General features: G+C 50.3%; 1 long non-coding RNA gene across 1 annotated transcript; it reads left to right on the top strand.

Moving 5' to 3' along the window:
* The first annotated feature begins 5,348 nt into the window (after nt 1–5,348).
* LOC139045620 (uncharacterized) lies at nt 5,349–13,925 on the top strand. Its single transcript, XR_011504334.1, has 3 exons — nt 5,349–5,475; nt 9,994–11,736; nt 12,418–13,925. It is a non-coding gene; the product is annotated as an uncharacterized lncRNA (long non-coding RNA).
* Nucleotides 13,926–17,155: the final 3,230 nt, after the last annotated feature.

Genomic DNA, 17,155 nt, shown 5'->3' with positions numbered 1-17,155 from the left:
AAAAATGCACTTCGAACGTCAGGGACTTCAGAGAACAGCAGGACTGGACCTCACTTTCCCTATCTGTGAAGCTTGGACAGGTTATCCCTCTGCCAGGGGACCCTCCAGCCCTTGTGAACATGGGAGACGGAGGCCTAGCCCCTGCCCAAGGTTGCCCCTCAGAGCAGATTAGAGCTCACGCACACGCAGGCCTCATCCCAGAGGAGCGTGGCCACTCTGCGAGGGTCCCTGAGGCCCTGTGGGTGGAGAGCCTGTGCCAGTGGACAGGGTCAGGAAGGCTGCGTCAGGTGCACAAGAGGGGGGAGCTACATTCCAGCCCCCAGCTCATCGGAGAGGTGGGGTCTCACCATCCTGCACGCAATGCCTTCTCCTAAACTTCCCTTTTAAAACTGGCCCGTTTCCTTAACATTCTTGGGACAATCAGGGAGAGAAGACCTGACAATTTACAGTGTTATTTAGCACATTTACTTGACATTATTTACTTAAGAAAAAATTAAAACCTAAATGCCCCAGAAAAGAAGAGGTTGGGAGGGAGGAGGAGGAGGAAGAGGGTGGAGCCCGTGGGATGGGGGTGAGACCCCGGCCAGCCCTCGGACAAAGGGGGCTCTGCCGTGTCCAGATATTGTCCACCTCAGCAGAAGCTCCATTGTGTGGCGCACGGGGCGTCCGAGTGGGAAGCTCAGGACATGAAAGCAACTGCTCAGCCATTGTTTAATCGGAGCTCCCGTAATGTCACCGCCCAATTATGCGGCTGCGGTTGGGGTTACAGTTGCTTTGGTCAACATGATCACTTTCTTTTTTTGTTTTTCAAAGAGGTCAAAGGTTGGGGGCTGCAGGGGCTGCGGGCCGAAGAGACCAAGGATTTGAGATGTGGTTTCTTGGAAAACACCCCCCAGGAAAAAAAATACTTCTGTCACAAAATATCAATGCCGACCAGATGTCACTGGCTTTTTTTTTTTTTTTTTTTTTGCATGTGTCCCTAACAGCTGGCAAGAATATCGGCTCAAATTGTTCACCACAAGCCCACACTTTCTGTTTGCCTCCAGATAAAGGGATTTAAAATCCTATTTGTCAGTAAGGGATGGTGAAAACTGTGGAATGGACTTTTCTAGACCAAGAAAGGTAACTTTCTTTCTTCCCTGCTGCGCAGATTTGCTCCTGGGAGACAGAAGGGCTCGAGTGAGGAGACTGAGGTCAGAGCCAGCTCCGACCCCTCCTGGCCGTGGGGACAGCTGCCCAGGGTCCGCACACTCACGGGCAGGCCCCTCGGCAGACCTCGTCCTGTCGTCTTTCAGAACTGTCTACTCCAACTTGTGTTTACGGGTATATTCCCAGCCCCTGTACAGGTGAGAGGCTGCCCATAATTCCTGCAGCCTCTGTTAGCACTGAGTGTCCAGTCTAGAACATTCTGCCACGTGTCTACTCACTAGACTGTCTCAGGGTGTTTGCCTAGTTCCAGGCACAGCTTCCACCTCTTGTCTTTGCAGGAATGCCATTCGCTCCTTCATTTATACTCCCTGGGTGCTTTGAACAAGTAGGTTCTCAGAAAACACTCATCGAGGAAAAGCATGTAACAGATAATGCTTTCTAAACAGTCACCCAAACGATAGTGATGAAAGGGTCTGGAGTGGGTTGAGTGGTGTCCCCCTGAAGTTCGCGTCCACTCGGAACCTCAGAGTGTGACCTTATTTGGAACTGGGGTCTGTGCAGATGGTTAAGTGTGGAGATGAGGTCATGCTGAAGCAGGGCAGGCCCTGAATCCAATGACTAGCGTCCTTATAATATGAGGAGAAGAGTCAGCCAGGGAGGCGCCCCTGAGAAGATGGAGGCAGAGATGGGGTGATGCCCCCACAAGCCAAAGAGCACAAGGATCGTCACCACCACCAGAAGCTGGGAGGGGGGCATGGACGGATTGCCCCCCAGAGGCTCAGAGGGAACCATCCCACTGATGACCCTGACCTCGGACGTCTGGGCTCCAGAACTGTGAGACAATGAATTTCTGTCATTTAAGCCACCTAGTTTGAGGTAATTTGTGACAGCAGCCCTCGGAAACTCAGACAGCACCCAAGAAGGATAGACAGTTCCCATTTGTTCAAAGGAAGCAGCTGCACCCAAGGGAAGAGCCTGCTCAACCACCAGCCTTTCAGGGTCCCATCCAGAACAGCCTGGTCCCCCATGTGGGGACGGAAAGGCTGGTTCCGGGCTCCGAGGTGGCCCCACCACCTGCCTGAGGAAGCTGGCGGGGGAGAGGTGACCCACGTGAATGGCCTCAGCCACACCCTGTCAGCACACGGACAGAACCCACCAGGAAGGCTTGTCCCCGGGACCGCCCTGCGCCCAGGCCCTCAGGGTGAACTGGGCACCAGTCAGGCTCAGGGAGGGGGCGGCCCCATGACTCCCCAGTGCCCCCAAATGATGTGTCCTCAATAGCAGCCTAGGAGCTTGCGGCTTGAATTAATTAGAGAGTTTCCAGTTCACATTGAGTTGATAAACAGCAGAAAAAGGCAAAAGACCAGATTCTCGTTCTCCCACACCAAAAAGCCCAGAGATTTTATCCAAAGTCGAAGATTCGCTGGGTGGTCATTATCTGCACAACACGGGGAGAAATTCGAGCTCCAGCTTGCAGAAGGGCACTTGTTAAGAGAGGCAGGTGAAAAAACCCAGCTGGATGTGACGAAGGAGGGTGTCGAGCCTGGCGCCTTGATGCCATCAGAGGGAGCATGCTCCCCGTTCCTGAAGGAAAGATTCTTAATCTTAAACCTCCCTGCTGCCACCACTTAACCTCACGGCCTTACAGAGCCATCTTCCCACAGGTGAGAACACATCGTGAGCAGGTGGTGCCTGTTATCCTAAGACACCTTGGAGAGCAGGCATGGGCTTTGCCAAGAAGAGTGTTTGCGCTCTGTCCTGGAACACAGCTGCGCACCACGGGGTAGAGAGCAAGGAGGAGAGTTTGCAGTCATCAAACCGAAGAAATAGCTTAATCGATTGAAGTCACACTTTTCAGGAGGTGCCAAAAAGGAATGAAAACCAAGTAGAAATTCTTGCTATTTGGGGAAGCTCAAAGTCTGAGTGGCTGTGGCGCCCGCAGAATCCTGTGACAACAGACATCTCCGTCTGGCAAACACTGTAACCTTATTTTATCTCCTGTCCGGGGAACACAGGACATTTCACATCTGTCTTATGACCATAAACGCTCCACCAGTGGCACCAGAGTCCTGTTTGCTCTGCTGATCAAGCCCAGGGCTCAGCCACGGTCACTCCTCAGTGTTTGTGAGCGAGAGCTCTCACCAGCCCCTTGAACCTCAGGATCTCATGGCTCGTTCCTAAGACAGACCCTGACCCGGGAACTCTGGGAATGTTGGAGGATAGCAGATCTGGGACCAGACAGCCAACGAGGGAGACCTCTGAGTCAGAACCCAGTGTGGATGCTTACCCACCCCCACACCTGCCAGTGTGTGACGTCTGCACACTCACGCCGCCTCTGTTCCAGCCTAGGTTTGTAAAGAGTCAACAATTCATCTCAGAAAGATGCCAGTGGAGAACCAAATGCTATTTCCAAGCAACTGCCGGGGTTAGTGATTTAGATTTTTTTTTGCCTCTAATGTATTACTTCTCTCATTCTGCTGAGGTCTCGTGATTCAGCTTATAAATACGAAACCTGCTGCTGTAATCAGAAAAAGCAAGAAACATTCCCTGAATATTTCAGAGCAAAACGCTTCTGAAAGGCCTCGGTTCCCCACAGAAGACATATTTTAAAGAAGAAGAGTCGTGAGTCAGGAGCAGCTGCTCCCGGCACCTGTTATTTATTCCCTATGTTAAAGTTCTCGTGGCATTTTGGAAAGAACTGAGCATTTTTCCTGGAGAAATACTCTGGGTTCTGGAGTACACAGTTGGCTGCATCCAACTGTTGGCTGAGACAAAGGGCCTGTGAGGTGCCCTGGCGAGCAGAGCCGGGAGACGGGGTCACCTCGTGCCATCCCACCTCCCTCTCGGCAGCCTTCTCCTGCTTCCCGCCCTCAACTCCACTACCCGGGCACCCACTGTGCCCGTTCCCACAAGGACAAAGATGTCAGCTGTCTGTAATTTTCACTCTCACGGAACATCTGGAGAAAGAGTCTTCAAGGTACAAGGAGACGTGCTCTAGAATCCAACACCAGATGTTGACTGGCGGTGAGGCATGAGCAAGGTGGGGCCACGCTGACCTCTTTCTCCATCTGTCCATGCTCCTTGAGGACCTATACCATGGATTAGATTCCTGTGGCTGCTGTAAGAAACAGCCACAAACTTGGTGGCACAAAACAACCCAAATTTATCATTTCACAGTTCTGAAGGGCAGAAGTCTGACGCGAGCCTCACTGGGTAAATCCAGGCGTCTCCAGATCTGCTTCCTGCCTTTTCCAGTTCTGGAGGCCACCACATTCCTTAGCTCATGGCCCCTTCCTCCATCTTCACAGCCAGCAGCAGAGCATCTTCCCATCTCTCTGTTTCTAACCTCTGCTTCCGTTGTCACATTTCCTTGACTGACCCTCCAACCACCCTCTTCCCCTTATAAGGACCCTTTGATTACATTGGGCCCGCCCAATAATCCAGGATAATCTCCTATCCTAAAATCCTTAACTGGATCACATCTGCAAAGCTGTGTTTCCACACAATGCAGCATATTCGCAGGTTCAGGGGATCCGGAGGAGAATAACTCTGGGGGCCTTCCTCTGTCCACCACATCATTGATCCACATCATTTTAAATGATCTCCTTGAAGTGAGTCCGTTTCTGTCATCCATGCCATTGACACCCTTCACCCAACTGCTAGCTTGGACTTTCTTCTTTTAGGACCCTGGATACAGAGAGGACAGCCAAGAAGGGGTCTCTTCATCTACATTTTCCTGCCAATAATTTGCTCAACAAGTGTTGATGAGCACCCACCATGCGAAGACACTGCTCAGGTTGACCGGGGACAAGAGGAGAAGCAGACCCTGGGACTGCTGAGTGACAGGCTGAGAAAGAAGAAGGCACAGTCATGAGCAACCATCAAAGAAGAGAGAGCTTGCGACACACAGAGAGTACAGCCACAGAGAGTGTGGCATGCCCGTGCACATGGCCCCAGACTCTTGCCTGCGCCCAGAGGCAAACCTGGAGCAATAAGTCTCCCAGGAAAGAGACGGGGCTTCCGGCCGGTCCCGCCTTTCTGCCTGGTTGGCCCTGTTGTGTGGGGAAATGCACACACAACACAAATCCCATCCATCTGAATGCATCACATGCTAATCTGGAATTTCACTTCCTCAGAAGACCAAAGGGAGAAAGCGAAAGTAAGGAAGGAGGTCAGACCTACTTCCTAGAACGTGACAAGTTTCCAGAGGTGGCTAGACTTCCTGTGGAGGAGACAGGCTGTCCGTGCAGCGGGAAGAGCAGGTTTTATGAGCCTCGGTCGTCTACTGGAGGAGTCCTGGAGGAATCGCTGTAACTGAGCATCTGCGTAAGTCGCTGTGGTTCTGAGTCAGGCCCGACAGCCTGGGGCTCACAGGCTGCTCGCCGTGGGGGGCCTGGGGTGAGTGATCAAATAACTATGTGCCTAGATTTCTGCATCTATAAAGTTCTTGACCCAGCATCAGCAAGCGCTCAGCAAGGGCTGAATACCGTAGACAAATTCTGAGTCATTTCCAGGAGACCTAGTCTAGCACCCAAGGTGCTTTGATGCTGGAAGAAAGACCTGGCTGAGAAGATGTCCCTGCAAATGTTGGGAGCTCAGCACCCCTGACTGATGAGTGGACAGAGGACCAGGAGTGACACCTCACTATGGATAAAGCAGCAAAAAGGCCCAATGTCACAAGAAGAGAAGAGAAACCATCGGCACCAAGAGGTCCCTGCCAACCCCATATTTCTATGCTGCTCCCTCCTCTCTTCCTCTACGAGTGGTACCTACTGAGGGATGGGCACCAGAGGTACAAAAGGAACAGTTCTGATCTGCAGAGAGTTGGCAGCTGGGGAGGGAACGCGGCTTTATAACAATTACAGAGCAGCATGCGCTGCCCATAATGACCTCCTCGGGGCCAGCACGTGTGTCTTCCTGGGAGGCTCAGGGACAACTTCCGGAAGGGAACGGAAGGGAAGGGAAGGGAAGGGAAGGGAGCCTACAGGGAGAACAGAGGAACAGTCGTTATGGGCAGGAGAAAGGCGTGTTCAAAACACATGCCAAGCTCACAGACCCACTACTAGTTCCAGCCTCGGTTTCCCCACTGAGTAGAAATTGTGTCTCCCACTTAGAATCCAAGATCCTCACAAGCACCGAAACTCTGTGAAGTGAATCTATTGCGGCACATTAGAAATAGTTTTAAGAAGATGTTTAAAGGCTGTTAGGGGCCACCGGGAAGCCGAGTGCTATGGGGGAAAGGACACAAATCTCTGGGATTTTGTTTCTGTTGGTGACGTGCCCTTGGGCTTCATTCTCCACATCTGAGGATGAAGGTTAACTGAAATGCATTTAGTGAGAGCCTCATGCAGGACAGGCGCTCCGTGAATTCCTGGGACCCCGCTCTCATGTGAGAAGAGCACATTTGCAGCTTGATCCCAAAGGAAAGTATGGCGGCCCCAGCCTCTTGCTGAGTCTGGGCGCAGGTTTCTCTGGAAGCGCCCTCGGTGCAGAGTCATCTCTGAGGAGGCTGGCGTGATGGACCAGAACTCTGCTGCTGAAGCGGCTGTGTGGCTGACTCCTGCCTCATGCTGACCTGCCACAGTGTCTGCCGTTGTCACTTCCAGCCGTCAGGGAACCAAACGCTAACAGTCATAACAGTCATTGTCGTCCTGAAATTGCTTCCCCTCTGGCTATGGACATCTGTCAACTCGCAGTGAGAGCACCATGCGATCTTCAGTTTCTCACTCCTGAATCTTCTATTTCGGAGCATAATAATGTTTTCACTTACGTTGCGCGTCTACAGCGCAACATCGAAAGGTGGTTTGTGATCACAGGTTAATTTAATCAGTGTGAGCTGATAACTGGAACTATGATATTGAGTTTGGGTTCTGAATTATTTTAACATATTTTCAGATTAATTGGATAATTGCTCAAACTCCGTCTCACGTGTGTCGGGTGGAAATAGCTTGTGAGCCGGTGTTCAGTTTGGGGTGAAGTGCCTTGTACTTGGGACCATAATACCGACGGGCCACCCTAGTGGAGCAGGCCTCCTGCAAGAGTGATCAGGTCTCCTCGTCTATAAATTGAGCAACGTGAAAACTCTGGTCTCTGGTGCCGGCTGGTGCTATACAGATTGTAGCAACACGGCCTGGACTTGACACGTCCCACCTTGACCTCCTCCTCTGGGGTCCTCTGAGCTGTGGGATGTTTCAGTGTCCACCTGCCCGCTGCCCCGGCTGCCTCCCAATGACCCAGCCCGTCCCATCCTGCTGGCCTTTCTCCTTCCCCGCACTTCCCTTTGATGTACAAGGACTTCTCATCCAGGGGAAGAAGTGATCAGGTTGAGGGTGGAGAGTGGACAGGCCAGATCCTGGCTCTGCTGGGGACGGGTCTCCTGGTCCTTGACTTCCTGTATGGTGACAACCCCCAAGTTGTTTTCTTCTCCAACAAGATCACCGTCTGCCCCTGCTGTCCCACCGCAGGGAGGACAACAACCCCGGGAGATGCCACCTGTTTCTCTCTACAGCCAGCACTCCCTAAGTTCTCCTGTCGCCGAGCCTCCAGCTAAGAGGCTCCAGGACTGTGTCCCCGACCCCAGTCCCATGGAGACGGGCTGGGAGGCTCGTGATGCAGCTGGGGTGCCACAGGGTCTGTCTCCCTGAGACCCCGCTGTCTAGGGGGAGGTGCCATCACATCAGCAAACCTGGAGCAGCCCCAGGCTTTAAGGTCCACAAGGCTGCGCTTGGACAGAATGTCTAGAACACGGGGGCCTCTGAGGGGTGATCCACCACTCACCGTCCTCCTGCCAACTCTCGCCACCCAAGGTGAGGTGCTGGGAATTCCCGCAGCTGCGACGAGATGTTGCCGCGAGGACCAGCGGAGCACAGGTGCTCCGATCTAAGTGAGTGAAGTTGGAAATGAATCAGAGAGAACTCTTTTCTTTCAGCCAGATGGTATTTCCAAACCAGTGTATTTGTGTCTCAAAAGCTTTTATGTAAGTCACAGAGAGTGTGGGGAGCCAGGACGGCCAGGAAGGACTAGGAGAGAATGACAGAACTGTCACCAGAACCACAACTGATTTGTGCTGAATAACTTCATGTTTTTGCCCGGAACCTGTATTTCTCCAGGAAGGTGGTGGCACAGGGCTGGAGGAGGAGGAACGAGGTCCTGGTGTTCCTAGGGGTCGGCGTTTGTAGAATCTCACTTACTCCACCTGTACAGAGCTGGCCTCAGGCCTCCCACCGCCCCAGACGCCCCTCGGCCCAAGCTCCCTTCCTCCCTCCCCAACCTGGTCCCAACCAACCACCCCAGGACCCTGTTCTGGACCACTGACGACGGTTTACCAGAGACAATAGGAGACAGCGGGCGGTCGAGCTGCTCCCTGGATCTCTGTAAAGCCACTTGGAGAGGCCTCCTCCTCAGCTGCTACGACCCTGTTCTTTCAACTCTGCCAGAACCCGCAGAGAGGCCAGACCTTCCACAGAGGGACCGAGCAGCCTCAAAGAAGCAGAACAGGCCCAGCAGGTGCAACATTGGCACCAGCTGCAGCCGGGCTCCAGGGGGCAGGGAAAATGGAAGCAGACAGGGCCATCGCGTCCACGGGTGTTTCTTTGAGACTGAGTCAGCCTGCGAGATGGCGGAAGACGGGCTGTGCAGAGACCAGTTTCCCTGTGGGCAAGATAAGGCAGGAGGGGTCCCTCTACCTCCCCTCCCCTCTGACTTGCAGGGAACAATTCCTGCAAAATTCCTCAGCAACACAAGAGAAGAACAGATGATGCAAGGGCAGAGACGAGGCTCAGATCCCGGGGAGGAAAGGTCCCCTTTATGTGAACTTCGAGAACATGTCGTCACTGGAGTCGGCTAACCCGGGTGTCAGGGGGGTGGTACAAAGGCTTCAGGATGCTTTCCGGGGCTGACGGGGTGCTCCAGCTGGATTGTGGAGTTGCTCTCATGAGTGTGCACACTTCTCAACACTCGTCCAGCTGTGAGCTTAATATGCGTGCGTCTCATGGTGTGTAAATTATATGCCAATAAAGTTGTTTGAAAAATAAAGACGAAAAGTACACCCATCCATGAAGAAAACCCAAGGCACACAGATGTGTTGGTTCTAAACACATTCAAGGGAATCTGAGGAAAGGACGCCAGCTCTTCTAGGAGGAAGCACTGTCTGTCGGGATTGGCCTGCCTGGGCCCTCCTTCACTGAGTCTGTGTGACACACGTGGCCTTTCTGCGCCTCCTGAGAGGAATAATTACACTTACCATGTGTGTTGTGAACTCTAAAGTCTGACACACAGTAGGTCCTCACTAATAGGCAATGAAGGGACCTCGTGAAATGGGAGCTCAAATAACAGACAGAAATGTCTCAGTCAATGTTAAACTAAGATGAAAATAACTTTAATACACTATTTTCACTAATCAAATTGGCAAGTGAATTTTCAAACGAATAATTCATACGGTTGATGAAGAACAGCTGGTAGCATTATAAATTGGTACAAATTTTCTAACGGGAATTTATAAATAGATAGTAAGTGTCTTTAAAACGTTTATTCCCTTCAACAAAATAATTCCACTTCTAGAAATTTATCATAATAAATACGAGACACAATTACAATGATTTATGTACAAAGATGTTCAATGAAAAATTATTTAGACTGCCAAAATTTGGAAACCATCCAAGTGTCTATAAACAGAGGAGAGATCAAATCTTTAGGGTACAGCTGAGGAATAGACTGGACGGTCCTTCTCCACCTGAGGTTTGCGCGGCTGCACTGCAAAAAATGGGCAGTTTTGCTTATTGGTTGTTTGGTTTGAATGACAAATTTTTAAGATTTCACTTTTTTTTCCCTTTTTTCTCCCCAAAGCACCCCGGTACATAGTTGTATATTCTTCGTTGTGGGTCCTTCTAGCTGTGGTATGTGGGACGCTGCATCAGCGTGGTTTGATGAGCAGTGCCATGTCCGTGCCCAGGATTCGAAACAATGATACACTGGGCCGCCTGCAGCGGAGCACGCAAACTTAACCACTCGTCCACGGGGCCAGCCCCTTGAATGACAAATTTTTAAAGTAAAGGTCTCCCTAAGACTGAACAAGGCCACAGGAGGCATTGGGGTCAAGAGAACAGACCTGGCACATTGCCACGGCAGCTGGAGGGACGTCCACACCCCACTCACGTTCTGGTGGCCACAACTAACCACACGGACACTCCACCAGGCTTTGGGGGAGACGGACCCTCTGAGGACTAGTCAGAGAGGAGGCAGAAGGCAGCGTGCGTTCTTGACGTCCACCATCCGGCCGGGAGCCCCCGGGGTGGCCTGGGGTCCTCCTCTCCATTTCTCTATCACCCATAACAGGCCGTGGCACGGAGCAGCTCTCCATGAATACGCATTGAATGAATCAGAGAGCCACATCCAAAAGAAGCAGAAGTTTTCCAGAGAATAAACAGGCAAGACGATAGAGGAAAGGACACAGGCAGACTTGGACCCGTCCGTCACTTTACCGTAGGGTTTCAGGGTCACCTGACCCTGAGTGACCAAGAGGCATTTGTCACCCAAACTCTTCCACTTTTCAAGAAGGAGAAGGGAAAGGAATTAGGAGAAGAAATAATACAGAAGCTAACTCTGAAGCTCCCCGACGCCCATGTGTGCAGCACACACACACACACATGCGTGTGCACACACACACGACAAATGTCTCCAGGAGCTGACCCAGTCTGCCATGAGGCCACCAGGCACCACCAGAGAAATGAGGGAAGCTCAGAACATCGAGAGGGACAGCACCCTGCTGGTCTAAATGCTTCACCTGACAGCGTGAGGATGCGACCGACAGGGTCACCCTGCAGAGCCAGGTCTGGGAAACAAGGCTCCCACATCGTCAGTGTCTTCAGAGTTGGGGGGATCCCTTCCCTTCCCCCGCAGCTCCTCCCCTCCAGGTTGTCCTCAGATGCAGTGAGACAGGGCCCCGTGCCCAGAGCCGTGTCTGCGGAAGGGATCAGTCGACGGCAACTCTGTCCCCCACCACAGCTGCATCCACGTCCAGACCCCACTGGCCACACACTGAGGAAGGGAGTGGCCCTCAGAGCCCAGCAGAAAAGTCTGCCTTTTCCATTTTAATCTCAACTTTTGTTTACACCAGAAGAGAGAGGGTCAGTTTGTGGAAGAGACAGAAGAAGATTCGCCCACCTCCCGAGCTGCTGAAAGAGAGCCCCAGCAAAGCTCACTTGAAATAGCAGATCAAACAAAAATAGCATCCTCAGCTTTTGGAATGAACTGCGTAGCGGGAAGGGAAGAAGGGCATTGCGACATATTGACCTCCCAAGCTCTGTTTGGGTCAGTTTGTTAAAATTAGTCTGTTCTCCCTGGGGACACACCAAATGCTGTCTTCTCACTGGCAGACGTCCAGGGGAACCTCAGGCTGCAGTAACTAACTCAGAACGGAGCTCACGGCTCACCCTGCGTGGGCAGTGGAGAAGCAAGCCCCTCTTCCCCCATCACTCTGAAGAGTCCTGACTTCCGCAGGGTCCTCTGCAGCGTGTGGAATGGGAGGCGAATTTACACCATTAGAACAGGGTGGGGAGTCAGCAGAGATGCCTGAACACCACGACCAAGGTGAGTGCCCCCGGAAGGCAGAGCTCCCCGAGATGAGAGCTGTTCCTACACATAGAACATCCATGACAACCTCCACTGCCGTTTTGTCTTGGCGATCAGACCCGTCTTAAACACCTGCATCGTGGAACGATGTTCCAGTCAATGATGGTACCGCATAGACGACAGTGGTACCATATAACGTACGTGTGCTGCAGGCTGCACCATCTAGGTGTGTGTAAGTACACACCATGATGTTGACACAACCATGAAATTGCCCAACACTGTGTTTCTCAGAAGGTGTCCCATCGTTAAGCAATGCACAACTGTATCCCTCTCTGTTCCTCACCATCCCACCACTCCAGGTCCCATGAACCTGCCAGATCAGGAACGTGTAAACCGTGGGCCTCTTCCTCGGTTGGCACCAGCCACAGCACAAAGTCTCTCCAGCCCCCCTTCCCTCTCCTGGGTCAAAAGAATTTGACTTTGAGGAAGGGAAAGGGACCTAATGTTTCTTTTTCATCTTAAACTGAAACTCTCAAATTTAGGATGTTTTCCCCATATAAATATATTCTTTATAATATTGCATATAACCTGACTTTTCATGCCAAAGTTTTTTCTAACCTTCTAGGAAAGGCCTGAAATTCACAGAGTCAAACATATTCATTCCAATTCTTGAGGAAATCGTGTTTGCTTCTCCTGCAGATGCTCACACTGAGGGGCCCCCCGAGAAGGGACTCACTTCCTTCCCCAACACGTCGGGAGGAGCGAGTGCAGCCCGGGAGGAACTTGGAAACACCACGAATCCTATCAAAACCACAGCGCAGGTCACTTCCTTAAAAGCGTAAGTGACTCTTGACATCTGGCCAAAGCACAACAGGCAATTTGCTCTGCCATCCACGTCCGTGGCTTCTAAGCCAGGGCACCACCTGAGCTGGGATGTCAAGCCAAGTAGCAGAAAGTCTGGGGCCCCAATTCTGCCTCTGAAGAGAAGAGATCACTAAACCCATGGTGGTTCTTGTAAAGTGCTCAGGACTACAAGCAGACATATCTTCCCTTCTGGTCTGCTCATCTTAAAGTTAAAGTTAACTTAAAAATTTCCTAAATTTTTGTTAATAATGGTTTGACCATGATGGAAGTAAAAACCAGTGCGAACATAAGCACGGACCGTAAAGAGATTGGTATCAGAAAATCTTCAGACTGAGAAGGACTCTAACATCCCGGGTCCTCATGCTCACCTCAACCGTTTATCGCCATTTTAGAGAACATATCAAAAGGAGACTCTGTCACCTCCTCAGCGACCATGGCACCCTCACCGTCTTCCCAGGGTTTAGTCAGTGCCTTGATCCAGCACGACTTCCTCCTGTACAATTTTAGGCCACCTGCTCTCACCCTGAACTTAATTCCTTTTTTAAGAAAGCTATTAATGGCTTAAGTAGCATCACTGTTCTTTGTGAGCTTCAGAAAAGAAAGAGATTCTGACCCCCATGTTGCAACACACTGTTTCACGTGGGCTTCTTTGGAGACCCCACTCGCATTTCTGTTAGCACTGTAACCTCCAGAACGTGGGAGCAGCAAATGCTCGTGGGGCAGTGGATGTTTCCTTAAGAAACAGGAAAAATGAGAAGGAGAGTGTACTGTTTTCCAGGCTTTGTAAGCAAGAAAACACAAGGATGGCATCTCCCCAACCTCCCAGGAGTAACGTGATGGAGGTCAGACAGGTTTCTCTAAAGTGGGAATATTTGTTTATTTGAGCCAATGAATGTTACTCAAGGTTGTTCTGGGAAAAACATGCTAATACTCTGCAAGGACATATATCATCTTTAGAAAGATTATATCTGAATTAGTTCCACATGACAAATGCCTGAAATGGTCTGAGTATTTTCTGGTGTCTGTACTTGCCGTGTGAGGCACTGCATTCAACAGGAACATACTCTGTGCACCCCATAGTCAAGGTCCCTGGCTCACTGCACTTCTTCCCGCATTTGAAATGCTGCTCTTCATCTTGACGTTTCTGCAGACACTCGGCTGCTCTTTAGGAAAACTGTTTAACTTCCTGATAGCTTTTTTACAAAATTCATACATGGAGAAGTTACTAACTGCATGTGGCTTAGTTTGCTGGATACCAAACAAAGACATCCTCACAGACACTTTGTGTCTACGTGACCATTTATTTATTAGAATAAAAACAAAATAATGTGGTTTTCTTCTCGATAATGTCTATGTTTGGCTGCACGTTATGGTCCAAAACTACTAGTGACCTTGGTAAGAGTGAAGATCTGAATAGAACTTCTTTCGTGATCAACATCCTTACACACTTTTACATGTTTCCCTCCTGTGTGTGTGTGCGTGCTCTCAGTCTGCAGCTCACACCTGTTAGGGACCCTCTCTGGCCCCCGCCCCAGCTGGGACTGGATGCATCGAGGACAAGAGCTGCCTGGGCCTGCCCTCTGGGAGGCTGTAGTCTCCCGGGATGCACAGACCTTAAATAACTGCACACGTTAATTAGGGCATAGGCAAGCTGCCACGAGAGCTTTGTAACGTAGAGCAGGTATTGCCGTCTGGGAGGTCCGGAGAGGGCTTCTCTAAAGCTTCATTTCAAGGGGGGGTTGGCCAGAGTGAGTGCAGATCATCCAGCGGATGAAGGATCACCTGCGGAGTCTCGCAATCAGGGAGGAGTAGAGAGCCCTGTGCCAACAGCCAGTGTGGCTGGAGCTGTGAGCGAAGGCGCAGTTGGGAGGATAACACGAAACAAGGCAGAAAGACAGTCAGGAGCCAGATGACGCAAAGGCCTGACAGACCGAGTTGAGGGTTTTGAACTTTATGCTAAAAATACTCAGAAGCCGTTAGCTAGTTCTGAGCAGGGAAAACCTGCGCAGATTTGTGCTTTGGAAAGCCTCTGGTAGCAACGTGGAGAATGAGGTCCTTGCAACGCTGTGCAATAGAGACCACTACTCTCTCCTTTTCAGAGGCTTAGTGGAGTTAATAATCACCTGAGTGACCGGCCAACTCAGCACAGCCTGGACCTGACCCCAAGACTCTGGCACCAAAGCCCCCACCAAACCAGTCTGTGTCTTGACCCATTTGATTTGCTTGGTTTCGGTCTGATGCAACGATGGAAAAGCTCCCCAAAATCCACTATGCTGTATATACGCCATCTAGTAGACCAGCATTACATACACACCAGTAAATTACATCGTGTGTGTGTGTGCGTCTATTCACTGTGTAATTCATCTTAATGCTTTTGCTTATGGAAAGTTTCAAACATATACAAAAGAGGAGAGAATAGTAAAATCAACTCACCATGCACCTAGCATCCTGTTCAACGGTTGTCAGCTGGTGGCCCTGCACCCCACCCCCTTGCCTCCATCTCAGGTTATTTTGAAGCAAATCCCAGACATAATATTGTTTCATTGATATATATTTCAGAATTTTGCTCTAAAAGTTAAGGACTCTTTTTTAAATTAACAGTAATAATCTCTCACATCTGAAAAATTTAACAGGCATACATCCATATCATTAAACAACCCAATCATTGTTACCTCTCTCCAGTTGGCTCATGAACTTTTTGACTGTTTTTTAACTGTGTAAGTCTCTTCCAATCTGTGGGTCCCCCATCTCTTTCCTTTTCCTTTGCACCGAGTTCCCTGGATTTGGCTGAGTAGATCTGTGGTGTCCTGAACACGTCCTTCCATCCTCCGTAATCCTGTAAACTGGTAACTAGATCCGAAGGTCTGATCAGATCCAACTTCAATATTCTTTGCAAAAATACCTCATAAATGGGGCTGGCCCCGTGGCATAGTGGTTAAGTTCACATGCTCCACTTTTTACGTTTGGATCCAGGGCGTGGACCCTGCACACTGCTCATCAGGCCGTGCTGAGGCAGCGTCCCACATAAAAGAACTAGAATGACCTACAACTAGGATATACAACTATGTGCTGGGGCTTTGGGAGAAAAAAAATAAGAGGAAGATTGGCAACAGATGTTAGCTCAGGGCCAATCTTCCTCACCAAAAAGCACAACTTAAAAAGAAAAAAATACTCCGCCAATGATGTTGTTGGCCTGTCTGTTTAGTGTGCCCCACCCAACCAGTGTAAAGCGTACACGTGGAGTCACATCTGAAGGCGTGAATAAACACATGCACCGAGCATCTCTTTGGGTTTCTACAGAGGTTACCTTGTTGACATCTTGGTAATTGCTCATCACTTTGCGATTCACAAACACACAAAATTAGAAACACAGTGGCTGCCGTTCTCCAATAAAGGAGCCAGGCTTACTGGAAAAAAGGTTGATTGCAGAGCAGCAAAGGGCCTGGAGGCTGGTGGAGCCTGAAAGTGTGACGTGCTCTGACAGCAGGGGACCTGTGGAGTGGGAGGAGGCAGAGAAGGGGCACCGCTGGAGTCTGGGAGAGTCAAGCATCAAAATAACAGTAGAAGCAGACTGTGACCCCCTGAATGAAAGATCCTTCCAGAGTCCACACCAATGTGAACAGGAAGAGAACAGTCGTCCTTACTGTAGGAAGCCAATGGATAGATAAGAAGGGATGATGGCCGGACAGCCACTGTGATAGTGAGAATTCTTGGCACTATTCTTACAGCATTTCTGGAAGTCCAAAATTTTGTCCAAACAAAAAGTTAAAGGAAAGAATCTAAGGAAAAGTGTGTGTGCCGCACCTTCCTCACTGGTCTCCCTGAAGCTCCAAGGAGCTGGGGGTGGGTCCTGGGCATGAATGGGAGGAAAGGGGTCACACAAGCCCTTTCTTGCCACGCTGGCCCTTAGCTGCGCTCAGAACCCTTCTCGGAACACAGCACCAGCACCCCTCCTGCTAAAGGATCTGCTGTTTTCCCTCGTTGTTTCCAGTGCATTGCTGTTCCTTCCTTCCTGACGCCTAGTGGTGAACCTGGAGATTATGACGGAAGGCTGACCCTGCTGGGCATTGCTTGGCGTGGTGAACCACAGCTGGTCTATGAATGCCCATGTTTTTATATGGCTGTTTTTGATCAGTGTACCTGAATTTCTCGGTGGAATTGACATAAACCCTGAAAGCGGAGAGACCATCTGATTAAAAGCCAAATCACAGCGTCAGTCTCAGAAGAGACTCAGGGTGCTGGGAACGCAAAGCTCCAAGCCTGACGTCTCTGATTTCCTCCTTAAGCACGTGACTTGCTCAGCCCAGATGAAAGACGAATTTATTCCCTGATTTTACAAGATGGTTGGGGAAGGTGCAAGTGAGATGATCTTTAAAGATCTTAAGTATTTTAAAGATCTACTTAAGTCCTTCAAGGCTCTCTCATGGGGTGGTCTTCACAAGAACCCAGCAGATTCCATATTCTTGAAAATGATGAGCCATTTAGTGATCATCAAAGTCCAGTCACTTCCAAAAGTGAAAGTGAGCTATTAATAATTACTCCAGGCTGACAAGGTAAATTAGCATAAGGTCAC

The sequence above is a fragment of the Equus asinus genome, chromosome 1, assembly GCF_041296235.1.
Source record: "Equus asinus isolate D_3611 breed Donkey chromosome 1, EquAss-T2T_v2, whole genome shotgun sequence".
NCBI classification, from domain to species: domain Eukaryota; kingdom Metazoa; phylum Chordata; class Mammalia; order Perissodactyla; family Equidae; genus Equus; species Equus asinus.
The sequence above is the reverse complement of the archived record's forward strand: the minus strand, read 5'-3'. Positions and strand labels throughout refer to the sequence as shown.